This window comes from Pelophylax lessonae, assembly GCF_965119305.1.
Source record: "Pelophylax lessonae genome assembly, chromosome: 2".
NCBI lineage: Eukaryota > Metazoa > Chordata > Amphibia > Anura > Ranidae > Pelophylax > Pelophylax lessonae.
In genome coordinates this window covers 365,795,811-365,811,637 of record NC_138769.1, presented here as the reverse complement: position 1 = coordinate 365,811,637, position 15,827 = coordinate 365,795,811, and the positions used below count along the sequence as shown (strand labels likewise).

Sequence of the window (15,827 nt, the reverse complement as noted above, 5' to 3'; positions counted from 1 at the left end):
TACATACATGGGTGTGTATATATACCCCCTATACACATGTTCAGATGTCATGCCTGACTCCAAACATGTGCTCAAAAAATCTGTATAGACGCCTGCAGCCAAAAAGCAAGCTGACGGGGGCGAAGCCATATTACTGCAGCGAAAGTGACTTCAGAGAAACTAGCTTTTCTCTATAGCGGTCACCCTGATATTGAAGGGTTTGGTCACCCTGCCATAGCAGTCACTGTCAGTTCACCCTACACTACACTACGGTCACCCTGGCACTTAACACTTTCCCTACAGAAACTAAATTATTAAAGCTAACTAAAGTGTAAAAGAGCACCCTAACTACACTAGATATCCCTTTCCTCACACTAATAAATGCTAAATGACACTTTGTAGCAGAAGTCCACGAACTGCTTCCACTCTCTTCCATGTCCCTGTATAACAATGCTAGGAATTTGACGGGGGCTATCTTATATACTGGGGGGCGTATTCACTAATGATTGGTCTATGGACCCCCTAGTCACTCCAATCACATTCCTAGCATTCTCCTGCCCCCTCAATTGGCTTTTGCTAATGGTTCTGGTCCAATCATGGGCTTTTAAAGCCCATTTCCTGTCTTATTGCATTTTGGCAGGTTCTGGTTGCTGAATTCCGAACTTTTTGGGCAAAAAGTTCTAAATTCGGCCGAACCTCGAACAGCCAATGTTCGGGTCGAACCGATGGTCGACCCGAACCGTTCGATCATCCCTACTGCTGGGCACATTTTCCATTTCCTGTCACCACCAGTTCTTACCGTGGTGTGGGTTAAGACTGAGGGACCGAGCTCTGATGCATGCCACTAAGTAAAGTTTTTTGCACGTGCGATCTGTGCTCTCTTTTCCATCACTGAACTTAGAGGAGGCATCTTCCCACTGCTGCTCCTGTTCTTGAAGCACTACGTCTCTGGATCTTCTGTCTCAGTCCACTGCCCACCTACTGTGACTTGGTTATCTTCAGCCACCATCAGCAACAGCTGCCCAGGTTTGCAAGGCTTTTCCCCCTGTTAGACCTAGTTGCTTACCACTATACAGTGCAACATGCCTTTCCAAAGACACACAGAGAACAGTCCCCTTGCCACAGCCTACCTCAGCCTATAATCCCTCAGTGGTTCTCTGGGTATTTTTTTTTAAGTTTTGGATTGAGCGAAGAGGGATTAGAACACCTGTCAGTTTTTATTGCTATCAGTGTCCCCTGTTAGAGAGATTTACCCTCTCTATATGTCCTGTTTAAAATTATCATTGAAAATTAAAGTAAAAGAAAATCCCAAATTTTGGATTGTCCCCAAAATAATAATAAAGGGGAAATATTTAAATGGGGAAACCCCAGGACTCCTTCACTTTGGAGCGATTTTCTTTCACTTCCTGTTTTGGCTTTGGGGCAGGAAATAAAGTATAAATCTCTGCAATGGGACACAGATAGCAGAAAAAAAACTGACAGTGGTTAGAACCAGCCCCCCTTACTCTATCCACAAAGAAAAAAAAAATTGCCTTTAGTTACAATTTAAATCAAGAACCTGGAATCCCTATAGTTAGAAGATCACCATTACCACAGTCTCCTGCAGCTGTGTTAGGCAAGGCCAAGGTCTTCCTCATGCCCACAAAGACCTTCTTGCCCACTCTGAACTTTCTATTTGTTCGTGGACAGTTACAGGAGCAGTCTTCCCGCAGAGGAAGAAAAAAAAGAACTCCAGTGCTATCTCCAGCAGAGTCTATTCCTGACCCTCCAGAACTCTTGAATTCATCTGGGCCTGTAGCCTCTACTATAAATTCTGAATCTGACACAGTCCCATTAGTCCATTTCAGAAGAGTCTGTTCATGGGTCATCCATTGCATTAAAGGGATGGAGGAGTATAATAATTTCCCTCATCTACTTTGGTAGTAAGTATCCATAGGCCTTTAGAGCCTTACTCCCACTCAGGCTATAAGTCACAAAGCCAGATGTCTGCTAACCCCTATGACCAGCCTTTTGTGTGCCCCCAGTATTCTCAGTAAAATTGCCTCCCCAGCATTTTGGTGTGCAGGATATCCCTTTTAACTCATTAGGCCTTTAACCCAGATGGGGCCTTGCATGTGTGTAGTGCTGGAAGCTGCTGCTCACAAACAGGTGAAGCTTGTTTAAATTATATTTAAACCCTCACTTAGGAAATATGAATCTTGTAGATTTTTGAACCCTTCACCTCCTTTCTGGGCGCTCTCCCTCATTTCTCTATAGGTGCTGGTACTGAGGGAACATACTCTTCTCTTGATTTCCCCTTTCCTCATTCATTCTCAAATCTCTTCAAGTTCTCGTTTGGTATTTGGATGCCTAGACCTGGGACACGATATCTGGACTATCCCCACAGACCAAGAGCTCCCTAGTGTCACTCAGGAGTATTTTTTTAGAGTGAGCCCTTCCCCCAACAATGGAAGGACTCTGTTTGTAGGGGGGCAGTTGCAAGTTGGTCTCTTGACCTAAACTTCATTGGGTATCACTTACTGAAGGTATTGTATGATATTCCCCTTTGGGAAGGTTTTAAGGTCCTCCCTGTGTCAAGATATGTAACATTGACCCCCATGTTTTCCTAAACTGTATGCCAAAAACATATCCTGAGATCCTACCGTAAGAACCTCCATTGGGGACAGAGTATATCTAAAAGGGACCTAGAGTTAGGTACTTCTTCTGTGACTGATCTGCAAGCTCCTGAGGAGGATTCTTAAGCTCCCTTCCTCAGTTTTAAGAGTTCTAATGTAAACATTTTAGCTGTTAACTAAGGTTCCTGCTCCTTGCTTCGTGACTATGCATGCTTCATTTGAATGGGGCAATTCAGACGACATTTAAGAATATAGTTTGCTTTTTTGGCTAGGCAGGTCATGCTGAGTTTTCCAGCCCCCAGTAACATTTCTGGGTGTTTCAATGGATGGGTCTTGTTCAACCTCTTACTCTTCAGGTGTATAGGTGCATCAGCCTCTTGTAGGCAGCAGTGTCCCCTGACTGTTTCTGAATGCCTGTGCCCATCAATGGACTTGAAGAAAGACATTTTACAAAAGAATAAACTCTTACATTTTTAGAAAAAACCTTGAGGGCCAGTTCACACCAGAATGGGGTGCAGGAAATCTGCATTCTGTGCTCATTTTCTACACCCTGTTTAAAATGCACTGCATTTGTGATCTGCAGCAGGTGTCAGTGCTATGCCAATGACATCCCAAATGCAGGTTGCAAATGTAATGCATTTGCCTGCACCAGATCTTATGGTACAGAAACACCATGTGATCTGGTTGCTCTGCGTTATGTAAAGTAGTGCATGGGCTGAAATTGCTCTGCACCCGAATCACACGTTAACGCACATAGCTGTGTGATTTATAGTGTGAACCTGCCCTGAGAAAACTCATAGCCATTTTAGGTTACATATTCTGTTTGGGTGTGCAAAGCTAGGCCCACTAATCTGACCATTTTCTCATGGTCATTTGAACCTTAAAGACTTGAGTTTTTAAATCCATTACTGTGTATATAAATGCATACATAGTATACTTGCAGCTGATTCCCAGTTCATATAGTTATAGACCTAATCTGGCATAAAGGATCTGATGTTATCGTTGACTTGTGGTTTGAAAACTGTATTAAATATAACGTTTTTTTAATCCATGGTAAATTAGTCACTTTATTTTTTCCCACATTCACTTTACATTATTATTATTATTTTTTTTTTTTTTTACGGAGATCCACCAAGGTTGAGATTTCCAAGAATCCAGCAGATGGCAGTCCTACCCCAAGATAAATTTCCAGGCACCGAATCCCCGTGGTACCAATGATTGCAGAACTTCAAAAATGAGATCTGAAAGGGTGTAACTTATTACTGCTGTTTATCAAAGTCATAGGATTTTTAACACAAGAAGTATTTATATAAAAATATTTCAGTGTTATACAGACTTATGTGATTACCAGTTCAGAACAGCTCTGATCTGGGGACTGAATATTGTTTGCTGATATTGTTCATTGCCCATGCACAGAGTAAGATACCTACCTGTCTAAAATTATAGTCTTATGGAAGCCTCTCTTTCTGTATCTCTCTGCCTGTCAAAACCCATTCAGCTATTTTGGCAGAATCCTAGAGGAAAAAAGTCTTAATTTCAGTAAAATTGATTTTTTATGAGTTTTGCGTCTCAGAAACCAGTTGATGAAATTTGATGAAACAAGAGAACAGAAATTCCTGTCCTGGATACTTGAAAGCTGCCAAATTTCTGTTTTGATTCGGAGCGTATTCCCATAAGTTCTAGGCATCTGACAAAAATGGATTAACATTGAATGTGCTGTCAGATGCGTGATTGTAATATACCTGCCTTCATTTACATGTTTTTACTTTTTTACCATGTTTTCCGTCAGACATATTTCAGCTTTGTGCTCAGTCCTCTTGTTTTTCATCTTTGTTTTACCCATACTATTGTCTATGTGCATCCATTTATCTCTAAAACATTTTGTCTTTGGCCTCATCCACTCAGCCAAAAAATGGCCATTTTTAGAGGCATTTTTAACTTTTTATTCCACTGAATGCAGCTCAATTTTAGGCAATAGGGTTGATTTTGCTGAAACTGGAGAATGCAAAATCTGGTGCAGCTCTGCACAAAAAACAATGAGCTTCCGGGTTTTTTATTGTTAAAGCTTAATTGCACAAGCTGACGTTAGAAGATGATTGGATACCATGCACAGTTGCACCAGATTTCGCACTCCCCAGCTTTAGTAAATTATTGCATATTGTAGTGTTTATATTTTTACTTGCAGTGTTCAGAGGCATAAAAAATGGCCCAAACCTGTGTTTTGAGAGGAATTTACTGACAAAATGTACACAGATTTGCACATATAAAAAGGAGTAAACTTGGACATAAGCATGTAAATTCATTCAAGAGCCTGGAATAAATGTATATTCTAGCCAATAGAATGAGTTTATACTTGTATGCTTGTAAATGCCATAACTGCATGAATGTGCATAACATGTGTACATAGGTGAGAAAACAAGCATTTTCTATACATTGGATTTTTCATTTTTTACTGTGTTACTTCTCTCTCTGTAATGCAAATTGTGTACAGAGACCCACATCAATCATCTCCTTGCAATGAACAACAATAACATACACATAGATGATTCACTCAATATAGAAACAGATGTGAGTGTGAAATGCTGTAGCTAATAAATGCATTGTCATATATATCCCTCCTGCTAGCCATTGTTCTGTAGGTTCAGGGCTGTATTTAAAGAAAGGCCCCTTTCAGAGGGGGTTGACACCATTATTATCAACAGGAGATCTGTTCGCTGATCCCCTGCTAAACAGAGCAGTGTGAGCGGATGACAGATCTGTGTCTGCTCAGTTTATGCAGACTGGACACAGACAGAGCCAGCTCTGCTCTATGGACCACACTGTTCGTTTACATCCCCCTCTGATCTGATCTGCCTAGACGAAGGGGGCAGATCCCCTTCTTTTGGAATCAGATTGGAGGTAGGCAGGTATACATGGACACAACCCCTTTTACACCCGCCAGTCCATAGGTGTGAGTCGAAAGTCCAATCAGGTTTTCTGAAAAACTGTCAGGCAGACCTGATCAGACCCTTCGCGTGAAAGGGGCCTTAGCCATTTGTGGTCCATGCCTAGGGCAGCAGGGGTTTAAAGGTTTAGCAACAAACCCTAAAAATGTTCAAACTATGATAACTTTTTTTTGTTAGCTGCTTTTAGACATTTTTGGCTAAATATATCAAGTCAACCTGTGTAATGCGCAGCAACACATTACACACAGTGATACAATGCTGTGCCATTCATTTTAAATAGTCTTTAGGTAGATAGTAGACTTACACAGGTGTGAGTACACCCCTAACCTTTTTGTAAATATTTTAGTATTCCTTTTCATGTGACAACACTGAAGGATTGACACTTTGCTACAATGTAAAGTAGTGAGTGTACAGCTTGCATAACAGTGTAAGTTTGCTGTCCCCTCAAAATAACTCAACACACAGCCATTAAAGCGGAGTTCCGGCCACAAAAAAAAATTTCAATGAACATACCCCCTGGACAGTCAGGGCTAGTACATTCCACAATGGCTAGCCTCTGATCTGTCCCGGTTCGCACTTACCTGCAAGAAGAAATACTCACTTTTAAAATTTATTCTCCAGCGTTGCCATCTCTGTTGTGGGCAGCTGAAGCCAGCGCAATCCTCTTCTGCATCCTCTTCCGTGTCTTCTTCTCCCAGAATGCGCCTACACTGGCCCCTTTTGTCACTTCCGGTGCGTCGCTGCATTCCTCCACAGCTTCTGGGCATGCCCAGAAGCTGTTTAGCAGGGAATGCGGCGTCGCACCGGAAGTGACGAGCGGGGCCAGTGCCATCGCATTGATTCCTGGGAGCGATGACGTTCAGCTCCCAGGAATCATTGCAAACCGGAAGTGACGGCACGGGCCGCGGCCGCCGAGGGAGGAAGTGGAAGAAAGGTGAGTATTTCTTTCTACAATAACAAGGTAAGTAAAAAAAAAAAAAAATCCTAACTATCCATTTCCTTTTCAGGTGAAGAAAAGCAAGCGGATGGCCACAAAATCGATTATTTCGATTTTGTGGCCGGAACTCCGCTTTAATGTCTAAACCTCTGGCAACAAAAGTACACCCCTAAGTGAACATGTCCAAATTGGGCCCAAAGTGTCAATGTTTTATGTGGCCACCATCTTTTTCCAGTGCTGCCTTAACCCTCTTGGGCATGGTTGCCACTGCAGTCCTCTTCCACTCCTCCATGACGACATCATGGAGCTGGTGGATGTTAGAGACCTTGTGTACCTGCACCTTCTGTTTGAGGATGCCCCGCATATGCTCAATGGGGTTTAGGTCTGGAGACATGCTTGGCGAGTCCATCACCTTTACCCTCAGCTTATTTAGCAAAGCAGTGGACATCTTGGATGTGTGTTTGGGGTCGTTATCATGTTGGAATACTGCCCTGCAGCCCAGACTCCAAAGGGAGGAGATCATTATCTGCTTCAGTATGTTACACTACTTGTTGGCATTCATGGTTCCCTCAATGAACTATAGCTCCCCAGTGCCGGTAGCACTCATGCAGCCCCAGACCATGACACTCTTACTACTATGCTTGACTGTAGGCAAGGTACACTTGTCATTGTACTCCTCACCTGGTTGCCACCACACACACTTGACACCATCTGAACCAAATGGGTTTATCTTGGTCTCATCAGACCACAGGGCATAGTTCCAGTAATCCATGTCCTTAGTCTGCTTGTCTTCAGCAAATTGTTTGCGGGCTTTCTTGTGCATCATCTATAGAAGAGGCTTCCTTCTGGGACAACAGCCATGCAGAACAATTTGATGCAGTGTGTGGCATATAGTCTGAGCACTGACAGGCTGTCCCCCCACCCCTTTAACCTCTGCAGCAATGCTGGCAGCACTCATACGTCTATTTCCCAAAGACAACCCCTGGATATGACGCTGAGCACGTGCACTCAACTCCTTTGGTCGACCATGACGAGGCCTGTTCTGAGTGGATCCTGTCCTGTTAAACCACTGAATGGTTTTGGCCACTGTGCTGTAGCTCATTTACAGGGTCTTGGCAATCTTCTTATAGCCTAGGCCATCTTTATGTAGAGCAACAATTTTTTTTTTCAGATCCTCAGAGAGTCCTTTGGATCAGAAACAATAAACAATAAAAAAAAAAAAGCCTTTGTCGTAGGAGAATTTTCGTTCATCGGTTTCGATTTGCTGTAAAACAACGAGGAAAATTTGATGATCGTTCGCCTGATTTTCTTATAGTGTGTTCCCCACTTTAGTGGTTAGTACATCTGCCTTACAGCACTGTATTAGATTATTAGTTCAAATTTCATGTTCTTCCTGTGCTTTGGTGGGTTTCCTCTGGGTACTCTGCATATACAGTATATATATATATATATATATATATATATATATATATATATAATATTTACCTGACTAAAAAAATAAAAGAAGAATGCTTTGTAAGGTTTTGCTTCTTAAACTTGAACATACTGTGTTAAATGCATAAATAAAATATATACAGAACTACTATACATTCCCTGTAAAGGCAGCCCACAGGTTCCTTGAACCTTTGAGCTTGACTCTGACCTCTGGTTCATGACATAAATGTGTAGGCGTAGTATTATACCTTCTTACTGAGTAAATTATGCAAGGTGCTAAAATAATTACTTCACCCGTTGCTTTTCAGTCTAACAAATTAAAAATATCAATTGTTTCTTTCACTCTCTAACCAGAGTATTAGAGAGTGAGGAGGTGGGGGACCACACACTGGTGACCTGAAAACTGTGCCTATCCAACCCCAGCAAAACTAATCATAGGGCTAGATTCAATGGATTTGAACTGAATGTTGGAAAAGAGATTATTGTATTTAATGGTTGCTACAGATACAGTCCTTTTTCAAACATTTCCTACTATGAAGTCCAGTCAAACTTATATAGCACCAGGCTAAAATAAGTGTTGTCTTTACGACCCCAGAACAAGCAATTTATTTTATTTAATTGGTTGCCCTGCTGCAGTGATAAATGAAACTCAATGTGTGGTGTGAGTTAGAGATATCTTAGGCAACCCCATATATTATTGCCGGGAAATGTTTTCTTTTTCTACATTTTTATTTTATGTTTATTGGGACACTTTACCAGACTTACAGTGACACTAAAGGTTATTATTTTTGCTTTAAAATAAAAAAAAGATGTTACACTTACTTGCTCTATGCTCTGTGCAATGATATTGTCCCTCACCTCCTGATCTAGAGTCCCCCTTCGGTGCTGTCTGCTCTTCCTTCCCCTGCGTTCACTTAGCAAGCCATGTGTTAAAGGGGCACCAATGGGGGTGTGATCCCAAGGTGGACTGAGTGTGTCCATAGACACACACAGCACCGGCACGGCCGGAGTGGGACTCATTTTCAGCCCTGGAGTTTCATGCCTTAGACCGGCCCACTTTAGTTCACGACTGACTATATTAAAATAATGTAATTAAAACCTCAGAATATAAGCTTGTAATGGCGCACTGTTCTCTACAGCCTTGTAATTCATTGTATTTTTCAAAAAATATCATCATTTCCAATTCAGTGCAAATACAGTAGCCTAAGTTTTGCTTCACAGTGAAGATTTATGAGAACAGTAAATAACAGGACAGTATCAGAATCTATTTTCTTTAAAAATTAGTATTCATAAATATCCAAACGTTGAAATGAAGAAAAAAATTGAAATTTATCAGATGCAGTGCTTGTCTCAGCAATCAGTTTATTCACCCTTAGTGTCAGTGTGAATTTGCTATTCCTCCTCCTCTGTGTGCAAGGGCCACTCCCCAGACAGATTTGGCCCAGCAAGGACCCCCTGCGTTTTGAGTACAGTACAGATGTCCTTCTAGTGGGTCTCCCCTGTGTCATCTTTCATGCACTAGGGAGAGAAATATAAAAATTTGTATCCAGACATAAAGGAACATACCCAAAAGAGGAGCTGGGAATAACGCAGAGAGACCCACTAGAAGGACATCTGTACTCAAAATGCAGGGGGTCCTTGCTGGCCCGAGTCTGTCTGAGGAGTAGCCCTTGCACACAGAGGAGGAGGAATAGCCAATTTACACTAAGGGTGAATAAACTGATTGCTGAGAGTGAGACAAGCACTGCATCTGATAAATAAACATACTGAAGTTACGGACTATTTAACAGGCAGCACAAATCAAAAAGAAGCACCAAATATATGTCTGGGCACCTTAAGTTTCATTGCACTATTTTTACCTCACCTTACCTCACCCTAGCATTGCCGTCACCGTGACTGGCTCCGCCTCCACCTGCGTGAACGTAAGGTCAGCCCAGGGATGGCAAAGGGCGGGGAGGCTCAGGACGGGAGGAGGAGCAAGTGAGGAGAGAGGTCTTTCTCCAGTTCTCCTTCACGTCATCACACTATGTGGTGCAGCGGCAATGCGATGCCAGGCTGCCCGCATAGATAAAGAATGGTGGATTGGGAGCTTGGGCTCCCGCCTCAGGCAGAGTGGTGTCACCCTCCCCCCGATATGAGAACGGCCCTCGCGGCCAAAAAAACCAACCAGCCCACCGGGAGTTCTCCCAGTGCTCCCGATTAGCCAATCCGGGCCTGAGCACTGGTAAGCCATGCCCCCCACCCCCCGTCTCCCTTCAGTTTGACTGATAGTCATAGGCTCCTGCTGCACTTTGTGTCTTCCGTGAGATGAGGAAGAGAAGGTGCTGTGATGCAGTAATTTAAATAATCAGTGCTAAACCTTTATATGGGGGGAACTGAATTCCTTCTGAAAATGCTAGTTGTCCAGCTGTCATGCTGACTATCCAGCTCCAGTTCTTTTTGAGTTATTGACACGGAATAAGTCTGTAGGTAGGAATAAGATCACTTTCAGGCCCATTCTACCCGGAAAATTAAAAACTTGGTAGCAATAGAAACAAGCTGCAACTTGATCATTCCAAAACTGCTACATTTTTGTAAAGAAATATCAAGGCCCATAAAAAGCTAGCCCTTTGTGTAATTTTAGGAGTGTTATTGTTAATATATGTAAGGCTAGGCTCCCATTAGTGCGTGCCTGGAACGCATACACAACCATGAGTGTTCCCGACATGTAAGAAAAAAGTGCTGCTCTTTAGCAGATGCGTAGAGGTGCCATTAATGGCACCCCCATGCAATAGCAAAATGCCCATGTTTTCACATGTCTCAAACCACATGGCACCGCAGTACCTTTTAGTTTTGTGCAGTGCAATTTTAAAAAAGGGTTGGGGGACATCTTTCCCTGTGTTTCTGCGGTTAAGGCAGCCCATTAAAATGAATGCTCCAAAAAAACAATAAGGTGAAAACACCTTTCTCCTGCGCTTGGAATCCAAGCCCCCCGACCACACTCCTCACGGGACTCACACCTGGCTTCTCAGATGGCTAAGGTCTTGCTGCCCATAATGGACTGGGGTAGTCCACCGGTACTAAAGGCAAAGAAAACAAAGAAAGGGCGCACCGACCTAGCGCATTATCCTCAATAAAAGGCTTTATTCGTGTAACATTTAAAAATGGCTACTCACAGACATAGATGTAAATATATCATATCGAGCTCAGTTGCCCAAATGTCCGGATTAGTCCATGTGATCGTCCATAACCGATGAGATGACGGCTGACGCGTTTCGAGGCTTAGCCTCTTCCTCAGAGCCACTGTTTCATGCTTCAACCAAGGAGTAAGTCATGAAACAGTGGCTCTGAGGAAGAGGCTAAGCCTCGAAACGCGTCAGCCGTCATCTCATCGGTTATGGACGATCACATGGACTAATCCGGACATTTGGGCAACTGAGCTCGATATGATATATTTACATCTATGTCTGTGAGTAGCCATTTTTAAATGTTACACGAATAAAGCCTTTTATTGAGGATAATGCGCTAGGTCGGTGCGCCCTTTCTTTGTTTTCTTTACATTAAAATGAATGGGCTGCCCTACAGGCAGAACACTGCCGCACAGGTGTCAACCAAGCCTTAGTCAAAATATATCTTAGAACCACAAATATCTCAAGGTCATTTCCTTCTTTAAGATGAGCAGGATACCAGAGATGAAATATCATATAATTTATATCTTCAATATTCAGCTTGTACTACTGCAAGTCTCTTTGTAGGCTTGTACATTTGTGAAACTGAGACAAATGCTTTTTCTTAAATTCTTTATTAAAACAGCCCTGCTGTTAAAAGTTACCTATCACGAGGCAAAGAAACCTACTATTGCTCATATCCTTCAGAAAAAAAACATATTGCTTGGCTCTCTCTGGTCTCGAAAGTTTGAGTCCCTGACCCTGAATAAGTGTGTAGCAGATTTAGAACTATTGATCTGTAAACTAGTTCCAGGTCAGTGACACAACAAGCATTGAAACCAGAAGATTACCATGACAGCCAGGCAACTAATATCTTCAGAATGAACTCAGCAATGAAAGCCCCCATGCTTCTTTCAAGACTCATTTTATTTAGACCAAACTTTGGGGTCATATTTTCCACCTCCTGGAAGCCCCCCACCCTGCTGTAAAGTTTTCTTAAACATAGATTTTGCAAAAAAACCTTTTGGCCAGTCTTGTGATGCACACGGTGCTGAGTGCTCTACCATTGGCAGTGGACGGTCCTCAGTGATGTGAACAGCAGCATGACTTAATGATATCAGCACCACTCTCTGCACCATTACACTGTAAGTGTAGGGCACTTTGGTGATTTCTTTTCAAAGGGTAAGTCCACGACACCCTGCAATTACAGTATAAAGCAGGGACCAATACCAGAGAGAACATGTGTATTGCACCAAAGCTGGGGGACTATGAAAAAGTAGAAAAAAGTTATAACATTTTGGCATTATGCCTGAACCAGCTGTTTGTTTTAATGCTATAATCGTGTGTGTGAGTGTGTGCTGTACGACTGTTGTGTGTGCGTGTATCCTCACATGTGTGTGTTCATTTGTTTGTGTGTGTATGCTTGTGTATGCATTGTGTGTTAGTGTGTGCTCCTGTATGTGTGCATTGTGTGTGTGTGTGTGTGCTTGCATACGTTAGTGTTATATTATGTGTGTGTGAGCGCTCAAGTATGTGTGTGTGCTCATGTATGTGTGTGTTGTATGCTTATATGTGCTCACATATGTGTCTGTATGTGTTGTGTGTGTGTGCTTGTGTATGCATTGTGTGTGCGCTCTTGTATGTGTATATTGTGTCTGTGTGTGTGCTTGCATATGTCAGTGTTTTTAGTCTGTGTGTGTCTTGTGTGTGTGCTTAAGTATGTGTGTGCGTGTGTTGTGTGTGCTCTTGTATGTGTGTGTTGTATGCTTACGTGTGTGTATTGAATGTATGCTTACAAATGTGTCTGTCTGTGTTGTGTGTGCTCACATATGTGTGTGAGTGTGTTGTATGTGCTCGTGTATGGGTGTGTTGTGTGTGTGTTTTGTGTGTGCGCACTTGTGTGTGTTGTGTGTGTTGTGTGTGTTGTGTGTGTGTGTCGTGTGTGTGTGCTCACACACGTGTGTGTGCAGGTTTGTGTGTATTGTGTCTGTGAATGTGTTGTGTGTGTGCTCTTGTGTGTGTCATGTGTGTTTTTTGTGTGCATGTGTTTGATCTGTGTGTGTTCGCATATCTGTGTGCGCATGTGCGGCATTTGTGTGTGTGTGTGTGTAGTGTGTGCTTGTGTATGTGTGTATGTGATCTTGTATGTTTGTGCATGTGCTGTGTGTGTTTTGTGCATGCACTGGCACATGTGCATGCTGTGTGTGTGTGATTGCTACTTTTCTACTTTTTCCTTTGACAGTAATGACACTTTCTGTTGTAATCTGTGTGCCTCCCTCCCTCCTTCTTTCTTCCTTTCTGTGTCTCTCCCCCCTTTCCCTGGTGTTCTCCCTCCTTGTCTCTTACCTCTCTCCTCCTCTCCCCCTATGCTTTTTGCTATAATGACCAGAGGGAAGGAGGGGTTGTGTTTTGGTATCATTTTTTCAATTCATTACAGATCAGCAGATGAAATAAGATCAGATCTCTCGTACGTTGCCAGGATAGCAGCTAAACTGTGCTCCTTCCTAATGACTGCTCTGAACAATATGCCACTTTCACATCTTGAGTACCACCCACCCCCCTGCCAGGATGGGGTTCTTTGCACGGGGACCCCTATTATCGTTAAATACCCATTAGTTCCGGTGACAGACTTGGCATGCATGCCAGGCGTGGGAGAAGCATAGTCAGGATTAAGCGACATGGCTTTTCATTCCTGCGCACACCACCAATTAGCTTCTCATTAGTAGGAACAGCCGCAGGCGTTTGTATCTCGCCCCTCTCCATGCATCGCTGCCCGCCTCCGAGTGCGGGAAAGGTCAATGTCGCCGGCATGTCCCAGTTGAACACATCCCAGAAGTAAATCATCTCTTGTTAAGGGGGAGAATAAAAAAAGAGAAGCCAGAGATCTGCATAATGTGGGAGCAGTGAAACTGCAGTTGGAATGGAAATAGCGCAATAAACACACTTGACAAACCTTTCCGTGACCTTTCTTAGATTTATTGGAGTTGTGTATCACAGAATAATAGAGATTCATAGATAATGGTGGTGTTTTGGCTGCGGATCTGTGCATGTGACTTCCCACAGTGCTAAGGGAGAGTCATCATGTGGTCAGCAGGCTTACTTGTTCTCAGGACACTTCTTGTTCTTAGATCAATTTAACACTGCAGCTTTCTCTTATCCTTTCTGTGAAGGTGAAACTGTCATAGGGGGGTGAGAAAGAATGAGCCCAGCTCCTATCTCCAAAGGCAACTGGGATGTAACGCGTTCTTTTTTTTTCCTTTTCTTTTATGTATCTCAGTGCTTCACTAGTTATATACATATTACTGCAGTGTGGCGAGATAAGCTTGTTAAGTGCAAAGCACAGGTTTGCCGATGAATATAGTAAATGACAGTTCAGCATGGAAAACATTATTAAGAAACAGCTGATGCGCACAGCAATACGTTTAAGCCTTTGATAAAGCAGGTAGATAACGATTCAAACACGCACGCATTTATACAGATGCGATAAATCAGACTTAATGGAAATATACAATATGACATAAAACATTCTTGCATACACTTGTGCTGGGCAGGCTTCGCAGCATGTACCAAAATGCACTGTAACGCATAATCTGCCTACCAGTGCCAATCATTTTGAAAAGAAAACACAGTAAGATTCTGGCGCTCCAAAAATCAAATGTCTCTGACCGAGCGGACTGTTTAAAATAGGTATAGTAAAAGTCTGTTGTCAAGGCAGATGGAAATACGCACTTAGAACGAGGCAGCCATCCTCAGGGTGTGTTCAGAAGCTCTGTAAAACATAAGGAAAGCAAGGAGGGGGGGAGGCGCCACTAAGTGTAGTATTAGACTGTAAACATTTATTTTGCAAGACTAAAAACATTTACAAAAGACAAAAACATTGCAATGACTAAGCACAGGTGTGTAAAACGCATCTGCTGAATTGTTCTCTGAACTGGGAGTGCATATCATGTCACATTTCCTCATGGATTTATAAGTAAACATCAAGATTTTAAGCTGGATGTGCCACCACCTTTGCTCTCTTTTGTCTCCACTCCATGGTTGCGGATCCTGGCAGGCACCCAGCACTCTACAGACAGCTATCTGGTTCCACCTATGGTGGAGTAACTTTTGATGGTCTGCCTTGAGCGGTGCAAACCCTTTTGTTGTCTAAAAACCAATTCAAGCCCATCATAAGCTGTGTGATCCCGATGGTTGTAGTGGTCCTGTGAACTTCACTATCTCCCCGAACGCCAAGAGAAGGTTGTTGATGTCTGGATATCCAGCACTCTACAGACAGCTACCTGGTTCCACCTATGGTGGTGTAACTTTTGATGGTCTGCTTTGAGCAGTGCAAACCCTTTTGTTGTCTAAAAACAAATTAAGCCCATCATAAGCTGTGTGATCCCGAAGGTTGTAGTGGTCCTGTGAACTTCACTATCTCCCCGAACGGCAAGAGAAGGTTGTTGATGTCTGGATATTCAGCAGTGAACCTCCACAGTGACCAGTAGAAGGAGCTGTGAGCTCTGAGCACATAGCCCCTGTCTCCTTGTGTGATAGCCCATGGTCCAGACTTCCACCCAGCTCCAGTGATGTAATTTCCGCTTCCGCGTTCCACGCTGGTCAGCGTGGAGGTTCACTTCTGGATATCAGAAATCAAAAACCTTCTCTTGGAGTTTGGGGAGATTGTGAAGTTTACAGGACCACTACAGCCATAGGAACCACACAGCTTATGATGGGCTTGAATTGTTTTTTTACCTCTTGTAAGAAATCTTGCACAATAAATGATTACAGT

The 15,827-nt window shown here is 42.9% G+C and overlaps 1 protein-coding gene across 12 annotated transcripts in view; it reads left to right on the top strand.

Moving 5' to 3' along the window:
* Positions 1-15,827, top strand: part of ADGRB2 (adhesion G protein-coupled receptor B2) — a 695,259-nt gene that overhangs the window by 509,991 nt on the left and 169,441 nt on the right. The gene's annotated exons all lie outside the window — the stretch shown is intronic.